This window comes from Lactuca serriola, chromosome 3, assembly GCF_051521515.1.
Source record: "Lactuca serriola cultivar US96UC23 chromosome 3, Lser_US96UC23_V15, whole genome shotgun sequence".
NCBI classification, from domain to species: Eukaryota; Viridiplantae; Streptophyta; class Magnoliopsida; order Asterales; family Asteraceae; genus Lactuca; species Lactuca serriola.
Window position 1 is genome coordinate 273105075 of NC_136410.1, and position 14061 is coordinate 273119135.

Consider the following 14061-nt stretch of genomic DNA (forward strand, 5'->3'; position numbering starts at 1 on the left):
AGCTTAGTGATGGCCCTTTGAGCAATGATGGACCAGAATCATGCACTTGAAATTTCCCTGTGACGAGTTGTTGAATGAGTGCTTTGAATCACCTATGCCCTAAAAACATAACCATATTCGATGTTGAGCCAAGTGTAAACTCCATAAATGATTTCCATGAACAACATGCTTGCGCAATCACAACTCGTTACCCTTTCAGAGAAGGCCTTGAACAGAAGGGTAAAAATTCCATTCCATTGGTCCGGTAGGTTAGGTTTATGGAACTTAGAAATAGCAGTAAGAGTTTCCTTCACTACTAGAAAACAGACCTTTAATGACGCGCTTTTTACAACACGCACTGATTAATGATACGCAAAAGGACGTGCCCTTAAAATAGTGTTATCTCTCCAAAAAAATTTAAGCATTTACGTCACGCATTATTGCGTGCCCTTGATTTAGTGTCTCAAGAAAAAAAAATAAAAACATGGAGGGCACTTTATGTTAAACGTGCATCGTCTGTGCCCATCACTTTATAATTGTAATGAAACGCGCTTTTAGTAGACAAGGGGGGAAACGAAATCCCCAAAATTTTTAAAACCCGCCTCGTTTTTTTCTATCTTCTATCTATCTTTCATCCTTGCAATCCACTCTCCCATACTCTCTCCTCTAGACCTCCCTTCATTCTCTACCTCCCGTCTCTCTGTAAACCCTAAGCCATCGCCACCTCCCTTCTCTCTAGCACGTGATAGGGTTTTATTTTCCTTCAAGCTCCCGCTTCTCTCATTTTCTCTCAACCCAATATGTGCAACTATTCGGAATAACTGAGCGAATTTAAACAATCAATCTTCCATTTCAACTTCTTTCAACTCTGAATCATCGAGTATTTTTTCAGATTCCATTTCAGGTTTTGTTCACTTTTGAAATTGGAATGGGACCCGTTCTTTTCTACTTCAATACTCTCAATCTCAATCGGCTTTTCTTCTTCCACTTCGTCTTCTTCTACTTCTTCTAACAATGGTGGTTCTTGCTCATGGGTAACCTCAGCAATATGCAATTTAAAAACCACAAATAAGTCAAATTTTTAGGTATAGGGTTCTTTATGTGGAAGCGCAAGGCCATCTGCACTCAATTCAGCTAATCTGAGCTCACAGGTACATGTTATAGTCAACAAATCGCCATCATCATCTTTGTATTTTATGAAAACAGATTTTGAAGCCATATGCCCGTTAGTGTAACGCCTATTGACCATTTTATAACTCATTCATATAATGTCAGTGTGTAAAAGAGAATATAAACTCATTTATGTATGTACATACTCTTTGAGTGATCAATTGCACATTGCTTGCAAAGGAAAGTCCATTCTGTAACTGTGTGATGAGGAGAGATCTTGCAAGAAATCCAGAACTGGGTATATTTGGTTGATGTTGCTATGTGTGTCTGTTTCTATTCTGTATGTGCTCCAACGTTGAAATTTTATCATGAGATTCTGTAAGCTGTTAGCAGTTCATTTTTTTGTTTCTTTTATCCATTACAGCTTATTTCTTCCACCCAAGAAGCAGCTCCTTGGATGGGGGGAAGGCCTTGCCAGGTATGAGAAAAAGAAGGTTGACCCTGAAGATATTCTTGATAAAGAGGCTGTAGCTAGAAATGGTATGGTTGATGGTGTCACTGGCTCTGAACCTTTGCTTACTAGTCCTTCTAGTTTGACTGATAAAAGCCCTAGTGTCAATGGTTATTCAGAATGTGCATCTCTTGCTACTCCTTACTCGTATGCCTGCACTTCCTCACCAGGTAATTTATATACTTTGATTTGTTAATTTTAAGTGCCTTTTGTCAATTTTCTAAAACCTGGGCTGACCCTGCCTGCACTTCCTCTCCAGGTAATTTATAAAAGCCCCAATGTCAATGGTTATCATATCAGCTGATACTTTGTGTTGTTTGAAACAGAGTTTTCTGATATGACATTTGAAGAATTCAGCAAACAGAAACTCGGAGCTGCACAAAACTGTTCTGCTACCCAAAAGGGCAACCACAAACTCACTGATGTTGTCCTTCCTCTCACAGTATGATCTTACCTAATCTTTCATGTTTCATTTCACAAACAAGATTCATTTTCATTATCATATATATATATATATATATATATATATATATATATATATATATATATATATATATATATATATATATATATATATTACAGCAAGATTGGAGGAAAACATGAATTGTAAGCCCAGTCAGGAACCAAGGATCATGTGGATCTTGTTGGACATTCAGGTAATTATCATCATCATCATCAAAAAATCTCCATAAGATCAAAAAAAACCGGCAATGGTTTCTTGGTTTATGATTTGATGATGCATGCAGTACTACTGGAGGTCTTGAAGCTGCATATGCCCAATCTTTTGGGAAATCAGTTTCTCTCTCTGAACAACAACTTGTAGACTGTGCTCGTGATTGTAACAACTTTGGTTGCAATGGTGGGTTGCCTTCACAAGCTTATGAATACATCAAATACAATGGTGGACTTTACACTGAGGAATCTTATCCTTCCACCGGAAAAGATGGTGTCTGTAAATACATATCAGAAAATGTTGCAGTTAAAGTTATTGATTCAGTCAACATCACCATGGAAATACTAATACCAATAATGATAATACCAATTAGTTATGAATTTATGAATGTGTAGATTACTAATTGATTGTTTGCATATAGGGTGCTGAGGATGAATTAAAGCATGCAGTGGGTGTTGTTCGTCCAGTGAGTGTGGCGTTTCAGGTGATTAATGGGTTTCATCAGTACACCGGAGGAGTTTTCACTTGCGATGTTTGTGGGAATGATCCAATGGTGAGAGAGATACATGTTTATTTAATATTCTTGATCGTATTTGTTTTGATTGTTTTTATGATGAGAAGATTTATGATTATTGATATTAAATGTAACAAGATTTCGAACATGAATGACCATGGATTCTCTTGCAGTCTTGTAATACATCCATTTGTTTCCATGTCTGCTACTGAATAGGTGATATTTGACTTTCGGTTTTGTGCACTTCTAGTTGTTGCAGGCTCATTAGCTAGCTCCTTGCTATGCTTTATTGATGTAATAACTCTCTGTACACTCATTTATTTTAGTAAATTTATCTGTAATTCTGTTTTCTGTGTTTCTATTGTTATGTTTGGATGAATCAAAGTGTCCCTAATTTTTCGGTTTTGCCTTTTTACCTGGTTTACTAATTTCCATCCTCTAAAAATGATCAAAATATTGTGTTTTTATGGTTGTTTGCATAAAAGACAATATTTGACCATTTTTTCCGGAAGAAAAACCTAATATCTTTCTTTCTACTGGATGTAAACTTGTAAATCGGGTAAAAAGGCAAAAACGAAAAGTTAGGTTAGTTTTTTGGTTCATAGATTGTAAAACTTTCTCTTAGGACTTATCCGAAAAATGCTAAAAAAAATGTGTCTTTTATGCAATTAACCATTTTGAAAAAACATGTGTATGTATAAAATATAAATTTTAGGATTTTTTTAACATGAGGACTTTGATGACAGTGTTACCCGCGTAAAAGAGTTAGAAAACATGCTACAAATATTGTTCTTTGCAAAAACGGTCACTTAGAAGATGAAAGAGGAAACTTCATGAAGGAAAACATGTTAGTTTCTTGAAAGGTGAGTATCTTCTTTAGAGACCCTTTAAGTAAAAAAGAAGCATTCATTTATAATCCAATAGATGCCTTTGTACAAATTGTTAAATGCTTGATTTTGATATCTGAACAGTGATGCTGATGATGAATGAACAAAAAACATTGGAAGAGGCTGCAAAGGCATAAATGGATGAAGATAAGTTCGCTTGATGAATTGAAGACAAAAGTTGGTCATGTAATTGTTATGATTCTTCTAGTAAAGATGTTTATGTTAAATTTTATTTTTAGGTTTCCATTGAATTCTAAAATTATTTTAAAATTTTTACCATTTTGCTCTTCTCAAAGATAAGTTCGCTTGATGAATTGATGACAAAAGTTGGTCATGTAATTGTTATCATTCTTCTAGTAAAGATGTTTGAGAAGAGCAAAATGGTGACAATTTCGATTGGTTTGGACTTGTTAAGCTATTCCGTTTGTATATTCTTGGCATCTGCTTCTTTCTTGTATATATATTATTCGAATTGTTTTGCATCAAAGTTATCTTTCACTTTATAATTTATATTGATTGATACAAAATCATGTATTTCAGGGTGGGTTCGTGGGAAGGATCCATCAAGTGTTGTACACTATGAATATTAGGAAGAAATTGATAGCACATTTGGTCTGCAAGGAGGGTTTATATGGGATTGGGTTGACCAGGTTTGAAACTCATCTCTTAAATTTTATAAAATTGTAAATGTGGTGCAAGGGTAGTTCTAAATATTTGCATTTGGTTTCAGGGGTTACTCAAGGAAAATGCAAATGGTAGCAAATACTGGGCATATGGAGGTGACTTTGGAGATACACCAAATGACTTAAATTTCTTCTTAAATGGTCTCATATGGCCTGATCGGACTCCTCATCCTGCTCTAAATGGTGATTACTATAATTTTTTGCTTAGTATTTAGGTTTTTGTTTAGTTATTTCCAACAAAAATGTTTCCAGTTGTGCTTTCTATATAGCAAATGTTAACCTTGGTCTTTGCATTTTTTATTCATAGATTACAAACTCCAATTTCTTTCAAACAACAGAAGATCTAGAGTTTAATTGGGCAATTGAAGGTGATGGATGTAAACTTGATTCTGGAACTCTCAGTCTACCAACATTAGAGTGTAATTGGGTGATTGAAGGTGATTTTGGTTCTTGAAACGAGACTCAAGATATCATATTTTGGCATGGCTATAAGCTTTGGAGGAAACGAGACTCAAGCAAAAGTAAACACACAGAGAGTTGTTGGCACATAGTAAGCTAGATGATGCAATTGTATATAAATGAGTTCATTTTTTATAACATTACTCACTTTTGGAATAATTATTTGTATTTGACATATTAGTGAAATGAATTATCTTTGTTATTTATGGTATTTTATTTTGTATTATGAGATTTTTAATGTATTATTTAATTTTAAAATTAGTAAATCTATAAACAATTTTTTTTAAACATTTAAAATTATGATACGCAAAAATGTGTGTCATCCTCATTTATGACATGGCCTTTTCTTGACATGGGCTTTCTTGATACGCATTGAGTGTCATTAACACGCGCGTCATAAGGTTACGACACGCGAATGCGTCTCATCTTCCTTTATGACAATGCCTTCCTTGATACGCATTATGTGTGGTAAACGCACGTCGTAATTACGCGTTGTAAATGAGCGTCGTAAATGCGCATCGTCTATCGACGACGCGCAAAAGCACGTCGTCTCTCTTTATGACAGGGCCTTCCTTGACGTGCATTTGCGCATCGTTTGAGCCTTTTACAACGCGCAATGAGCATCGTAAAAGGTTGTTTTTCTTGTAGTGCTTGTACCTCATTTGATAGAACAACTCCAATAGGGCTAAGTTGGTGACAAACTCAGGATAAATCAAATTGTCACAGTGAGCTAACCCTAGGAAAGAAGAAAATCAAGCCTTGGAGATGGAGGTGGTCTTATCATGGATTTTAAAGGTGATTCTTTGTTCTTCCTAGATGTAACTTATTGATGAGTAAGATTTTGACAGTAAGGACATTGAAACATTTTCCACCTTCGTGAGGATTGTAATCGGTGGTGAGTATTTGAGGCATTTGACAATGGTTAAAATGTGGCTTTCATACTATAACATCCCAAAATTTCAGGGCAAAAATTTCATTTTCAAATACGTCATTATAAAACCAATAGTGTAATAAAACATTTGTAATATCATGTCATGTCAAAACCAAAGTAGAAATAATCAAACATGTTATCATAAAACAATATCATAGTGTAATCCCAAAGATCTCACGTGCGGAAAACCATAGTGTGATGTGCTGCGATCAAGCCGGCTCCATTCCTTTAAACACGAAGTACCTGAAACCAAAACTAAAAACCGTAAGCACGAAGCTTAGTGAGTTCCCCCATCATACTAGATAGCATAAAATCACATATATACATACTACCGGGCAATTCTGGGGTGCCCGACCAACCCGGTACGACCATTCTGGGGTGCCGACCTACCCGTGTCAAGCCGTTCTGGGGTGCTGACTACCCATGTCAAGCCATTCTGGGGTGCTGACTACCCATCGGTCCTTATAACCGATCCTTGGGGACTATTTCACCCCCTACTACTACTATCACATATATCATAACATAACATATTATCAGACATATCTGGGGTGACCGATCTACCCTTTGGTCCTAACGACCGAACTTGGGGAGTATTCCCCTCCTACTACCACTATCATATATAACATATCATGCCAGCATATAAACATATCATCACATACTGTCAGACATATCTGGGGTGTCTGACATACCCTTCGGTCCTAACAACCGAACTCTACTACTATCACATGTACGCATAATGCCAACATATAACATATCAGGTAGTAGCAAACCTAGATGATATCACAAAGACAATCATCTAACATACAGCTCCTACTGGTGGGCCGGCATTGTGGCCGTAGACCCACCGCTACTGGAAGGTAACTCACCTCGCACTGCTGAAAGTCCCGTAGACTCAAACCCCACACTGCTGAAGTCCCGCAGACTCGACCCCAGTTGCTGGATGACAGATCCCCGATCTGTCAATATCAAAACATCACCCAGTTAATAATTGGGTCCCAACACATAACCAATAGTACATTCTTTGGATAGTTACTACATTACCCCAAGCTTGGCTTATTCAAGGCCAAGGCCCAATCCATAGGCCTAAAGTCAATTAGGAATCAAACCCAACACATGGCCCAATTTTCCAAATTGGGCCTAGGCCTATACATGGTCTCATTCTAAGGCCCAACGTCATATAATCATTAAGGCCCAAACTATGGCCCATCTATGGCCCAATTTTTCAAATTGGGCCCAAGCCCCTTACATGGGCCTTACCCTAGGCCCATTAAATTATTCTAGTTTAATTGCTTGACTTTGGATGGCCCAATAATAAACCCAAGTGAAATTAGGGTTTCACATAAAATGATGATTAGGGTTAAGTTTCCTACTTAACCCATTAAGGACTTAATCCATTAAGTCCAATATCGCTTAGATTAATCTTTACCAATGATTATTATTTAATATCTAGAGTTAGTAAATAATTCTCGTGTGTCCCAATTAATTCCCCAAATTAAGATTTACTAACATTAGGGTTTTCCAACTCAAATACTAGCCCATTATTAATTTGTTGGACTTGTAGGTTATTTAGGGCTTTATTGGGCCTATCAAGCCCACTAGAATGTCATCAAGCCCATTAGGGTTTTATTGGGTCCATTAGAGTTCATTAAGCTTCATTGGGCCCATTAGAGCTCCTTTGAGCCCATTAGGGTTTCACTAAGCTCGTTAGGCTTTCTAGCACCCCAAAAGAATCAATCAAAAGAGACAAAATGCACCGCCACCCGACACGGCGGTCGGTGGCGGCGGGAGGGGGCAGCCACCACCCTAGGGTGGTGGTTTCTAATTTCTTTCCATTATTTCGCTTTTGAGTTACAATTACAACGAAAATACCTAAGCAACACACACCCTAACTAAGCTAAACATACACACACAAACCACCTTGAAGTGGTCGGCGGTGGTGCATGGCGGCAGCCACCACCTTGCGGTGGTGGCGGTGGCTTCTTGCGATTTCCGGCTAGACTAAACACACACTAATCAGGAATACATGCACACACACTTGCTGTGTGGTCACAAAATAACCCCCAGCCACCCACCAGCGGTGACCGACAACTGCAGCAACAACTTTTGGCTGGTAGGAGAAAGTAGAAGCGGTAGCAGGCGGTGGTTTGCATCGACAGTCACGACAGTGGTACAACAACGATCTTGGCATTCAGAAACCGCCCTCAATGGTGGCTCACAACCCACACCCGACAAGTATGGCTAGCTCCACAATCCTCATGTTACCTACAACTTCTGATGGCACGAACTTGACTAGGCGGTGACACCCAAAACATAGCAGAGAACCACCGTAGGGATCGATGGCGGTGTTAAACAGAAAAGAGAAGAAGAAGAATGGTGGCGGCGGACCTCGAAAAAAGGCAGGGGCCCCTCCCCAATTCGTTTCCCAGAAAGAGGGTCATGGCGTCTGACGATGGGCGCGCATTACAGCAACAACAACCACATCGACTGCGAATGCGGTTGGTTGTCGATCTCCGATAGCAGTGGTTCACGGTTACGAAATCCCGCAGTCACGGCGGCGGTGACTCTTCGATGGCGACTCGTCTGATCGGAAACTACGAAGGAGAAGAGAGAGATGGCAGCTGGGGACTCACAAGGTGGCGGCTGCTATGGATTAGGTTTAGGGTCTCGCTTGGGTTATGTCTTCATACACGGGACGAATGACGGGTCTTCAGCCATGTTCTTTCTTCAAACTTCTAATATTTTAACGAGTTTAGTCCCCCTCACCAGATTCATTTTCAAACAAAGTCCTTAATTTACCAATTCAACCCTACCCTCTGAAATTCCTTTCAAATTAAGCCCAAGACTTACATTCTAGCCCCCGACCCCATAAAATCTTCTCAACTTTAGTCCAATACTTACCATTCAGCCCTTAGCTTCCAACATCTCTTCAAATTAATTCCGAATTACATTTTAACCCCCAAAACTAACTCTTTGTTGTTCTATTACCTAAAAGCATAATAGAACAACAAAGAGTTAGTTTTGGGGGTTAAAATGTAATTCAGACTTAATTTGAAGAGATGTTGGAAGCTAAGGGCTGAATGGTAAGTATTGGACTAAAGTTGAGAAGATTTTATGGGGTCGGGGGCTAGAATGTAAGTCTTGGGCTTAATTTGAAAGGAATTTCAGAGGGTAGGGTTGAATTGGTAAATTAAGGACTTTGTTTGAAAATGAATCTGGTGAGGGGGACTAAAATCGTTAAAATATTAGAAGTTTGAAGAAAGAACATGGGTGAAGACCCATCATTCGTCCCGTGTATGAAGACATAACCCAAGCGAGACCCTAAACCTAATCCATAGCAGCCGCCACCTTGTGAGTCCCCAGCCGCCATCTCTCTCTTCTCCTTCGTAGTTTCTGATCAGACGAGTCGCCATCGAAGAGTCACCGCCGCCGTGACTGCGGGATTTTGTAACCGTGAACCACTGCTATCGGAGACCGACAACCGACCGCATTCGCAGTCGATGTGGTTGTTGTTGCTGTAATGCGCGCCCATCGTCGGACGCCATGACCCTCTTTCTGGGAAACGAATTGGGGAGGAGCTCCTGCCTTTTTTCGAGGTCCGCCGCCACCATTCTTCTTCTTCTCTTTTCTGTTTAACGCCGCCATCGATCCCTACGGTGGTTCTCTGCTATGTTTTGGGTGTCGCCGCCTAGTCAAGTTTGTGCCATCAGAAGTTGTAGGTAACAGGAGGATTGTGGAGCTAGCCATACTCGTCGGGTGTGGGTTGTGAGCCACCATTGAGGGCGGTTGCCGAATGCCAAGATCGTTGTTGTACCGCTGTTGTGACTGTCGATGCAAACCACTGCCTGCTGCCGCTTCTACTTCCTCCTGCCGACCAAAAGTTATTGTTGCAGTCGTCGGTCACCGTTGGTGGGTGGCTAGGGGTTGTTTTGTGACCACACAGCGAGTGTGTGTGCATGTATTCCTGATTAGTGTGTGTTTAGTCTAGCCGGAAATCGCAAGGAGCCACCGCCACCACCGCAAGGTGGTGTCTGCCGCCATGCACCACCGCCGACCACTTCAAGGTGGTTTGTGTGTGTATGTTTAGCTTAGTTAGGGTGTGTGTTGCTTTGGTATTTTCGTTGTAATTGTAACTCAAAAGCGAAATAATGGAAAGAAATTAGAAACCACCACCCTAGGGTGGTGGCTGCCGCCTCCCGCCGCCACCGACCGCCGTGTCGGGTGGCGGTGCATTGTGTCTCTTATGATTTATTCTTTTGGGGGTGCTACAAACCCTAACGGGCTTAGTGAAACCCTAATGGGCTCAAAGGAGCTCTAATGGGCCCAATGAAGCTTGATGAACTCCAATGGACCAAATAAAACCCTAATGGGCTTGATGACATTCTAGTGGTCCTGATAGGCCCAATAAAGCCCTAAATAACCTACAAGTCCAAAAAAATAATAATGGGCTAGTATTTGAGTTGGAAAACCCTAATGTTAGTAAATCTTAATTTGGGGAATTAATTGGGACACACGAGAATTATTTAATAACTCGAGATATTAAATAATAATCATTGGTAAAGATTAATCTAAGCGATATTGGACTTAATGGATTAAGTCCTTAATGGGTTAAGTAGGAAACTTAACCCTAATCATCATTTTATGTGAAACCCTTATTTCACTTGGGTTTATTAATGGGCCATCCAAAGTCAAGCAATTAGACTAGAATAATTTAATGGGCCTAGGGTAAGGCCCATGTAAGGGGCTTGAGCCCAATTTGAAAAATTGGGCCATAGATGGGCCATAGTTTGGGCCTTAATGATTATATGACATTGGGCCTTAGAATGAGACCATGTATAGGCCTAGGCCCAATTTGGAAAATTGGGCCATGTGTTGGTTTGATTCCTAATTGACTTTGGGCCTATGGATTGGGCCTTGGCCTTGAATGAGCCAAGCTTGCGGTAATGTAGTAACTATCCAAAGAATGTACTATTGGTTATGTGTTGGGACCCAATTATTAATTGGGTGATGTTTTGATATTGACAGATCCGGGATCTGTCATCCAGCAGCTGGGGTCGAGTTTGCGGGACTTCAGCAGTGTGGGGTTTGAGTCTACGGGACTTTCAGCAGTGCGAGGTGAGTTACCATCTAGTAGCGGTGGGTCTACAGCCACAATGCCGGCCCACCAGTAGGAGTTGTATGTTAGATGATTGTCTTTGTGATATCATCTAGGTTTGCTACTACCTGATATGTTATATGTTGGCATGATACATACATGTGATAGTAGTAAAGTTCGGTTGTTAGGACCGAAGGGTATGTCAGACACCCCAGATGTGTCTGACAGTATGTGATGATATGTTTATATGCTGGCATGATATGTTATATGTGATAGTGGTAGTAGGAGGGTAATAGTCCCCAAGTTCGGTCGTTAGGACCGAAGGGTAGATCGGACACCCCATATATGTCTGATAATATGTTATGTTATGATATATGTGATAGTAGTAGTAGGGGGTGAAATAGTCCCCAAGGATCGGTTGTTAGGACCGATGGGTAGTCAGCACCCCAGAATGGCTTGACATGGGTAGTCAGCACCCCAGAACGGCTTGACACGGGTAGGTCGGCACCCCAGAATGGTCGTATCGGGTAGGTCGGGCACCCCAGAATTGCCCGGCAGTATGTATATATGTGATTGTCTGGTATGTAGTATGATGGGGGAACTCACTAAGCTTCGTTCTTACGGTTTTCAGTTTTGGTTTCAGGTACTTCGTGTTTAAAGGAAAGGAGTCGGCTTGATCGCAGCACATCACACTATGGTTTTCCGCACATGAGATATTTGGGATTACACTCTGATATTATTTTATGATAACATGTTTGATTATTTCTACTTTGGTTTTGACATGACATGATATTACAAATGTTTTATTACACTGTTGGTTTTATAATGACGTATTTGAAAATGAAAATTTTGGCCTGAAATTTTGGGATGTTATAAGTTGGTATCAGAGCTAGGGCACGGGTCGCTGTGTTCGACAGGGACGTCGAACCCTATAATGGGGGGGGGTGGAAGTGGGTTAGATCTGATCCCACATCGGTTGGGAAGGAGAACTAAGCATTTCTTATAAGGGGTGTGGATACCTTCCCTATCACAACGCGTTTTAAAGCCGTGAGGGCAGCAGATCCCATAAGAACTTTGCAGTTAAGCGTGCTCGAGCGGGAGTAGTACCAGGATGGGTGACCCCATGGGAAGTCCTCGTGCCGAGTGGCCCAAAGCGGACAATATTGTGATACGTGCTAGAGGGGGATGCTACACATACTTGCTTGGATCAAGATCGATGATCAGGTTTTGATGAGGATTGGTGGAGAGAAGTTGATACTACCATGTCTGTTCTTGAACAGAAGGAGTTTCAGAAGAGCTTGCCGTTGTTGATTTCTTGAGTGGGAAAAAGATGAACAGTAAAAGCCGTCGAATCGCCGATGAATTTTGATGGAATTTGTGAGTGGTAAAGAAAAAGTAATCATCAAAATCCTTAAATTTCTTTCTATTGGAGAGAGAAATTTGGAGAGAGATTGTATGGAAAACTGAAACGTCGCCTGAAAAAGCGCGTTTTGATAACTGTTGATATTAGAGAAATACGTCACACGCAATAAAGTAAACGTCGTTTCAAAATTTCACACACCCATTTGAATTCTTATCCTCATGAAATTGCCACGTGATTTTTTTCGTTTTCGAATTCTTATCGTTTGGAAACCGGTGCTTCAGCTTCACCCTTTTGAATTTGAGAATCAGTAACCTTGTTTCATTTGAACGTTGTAGTAAGAGAACATAGGTGAAACTACGAACCTATAAATACCACGAACCATAATCACAAGTATTTTCGTGCAAGGTTGTTAAAGATAAAGAAATAAACAAAACATATGTGTGGGATTTTGCGATGTCGAAATTAAGACACAAATCAGTGGATCCCGAGCGTAGATCTCTTCCTTCGATGTCAAGAAAGACTAGGAAGTGTCTGTGTGGTTTCCCGTTGAAATACGATCAAGTGTTTGATAAGAAAAATTGAAAGGCATCTTTTCTACAAGATTTATGCATGGCTTTATCTCCAACTAAAATTCGAACTTGATATAAGTACTAAAGTTTACATGAAGTACTCATGTGACCAGTGTAGTCAGTTGAACGAGTAGCTTTAGAACTTGTTGAGCAACTTGGATAAATTTATAAATCTCAAAACAAAAAAACTAGATCAATTGGGAAGAAACGTCTTAGGTCTAGAGCATTTCATTAAGATCTCACAAAAGAAAAAGAGATTTCTTGGTACAGACCACGAATATGGACATTCGTTAATTCCTTGGTGAAAAATCTAGAACATTTAATTGGTCACCGTCAGTTCATGAAAGTGTGTTGAATATTGGGTCTCACTTAGCTTGTGGTGGTACGAAACTAAGATCAATAAAATAGATGTTGTGCAACCATAAACCTCAGTGGTAGTTTCTGAGAGTCTCAAGGGTTGTGATCATGGATACGAAAGTGATGGAGAAAAATAGAGATGGATCAAGAATAATGAATGTACCTTTACTATGCGAAAGTCAATTATGCAAACAACTCTTAACTAAAGGTGAGAAGAGTAAGGTAGCTCATGACTTATGTGAAGTTACAACCTGATTGAGAAGAATCTATTGGTAGAATCAATTAAGGCTTCACCATAGATTCATTGAGGCTTATGACTACATGCACCATCATGCTTCTAGGGACACTTAGCTAGTTCATAGGTAAAGAGATTTATACCTGCCCCATCACACGAATTGAGAGATATTACGAACATGTTCCTTCTTGATCTTCGTATGTGTCTAAGATATTTTTGGTGTTTTTATGATTTGTGAAAATAAAAATAAGCACAAAAAAAATAATTTTGTATTTTGGTATTTATTTTTTTGGGATTTTTTGAAAAGAAATAAAAACTGAAAAGATACAAACATGAAACAATAATAAAACAACAATATATATATATATATATATATATATATATATACATATATATATATATATATATATATATATATATATATATATATATATATATATATAGTATAAAAAAGATATTTGAAAATCTGAACCACAAATGAACAAATGACTACGAATTACTACAAACGTTTGCACCAATTCGCAGTGTTAAAGTAGATTGCGAGTGAAGAGTACACTGCGAATTACTACGAGCGTTCGCACCGATTCACTGTGTAAAATTTATGAATGCGAAGGTGGTTTTGGGACAGATTCCGCTTCCATCATTCCTAGCCCATGAAGAATTCTATTGAAGGTTGTTTCACGCAAGGCTTTTGTGAA

General features: G+C 39.5%; 1 pseudogene; it reads left to right on the forward strand.

Moving 5' to 3' along the window:
* The first annotated feature begins 993 nt into the window (after nt 1-993).
* Nucleotides 994-3777, forward strand: LOC145096253 (vanillin synthase, chloroplastic-like; annotated as a pseudogene).
* The last annotated feature ends 10284 nt before the right edge of the window (nt 3778-14061 follow it).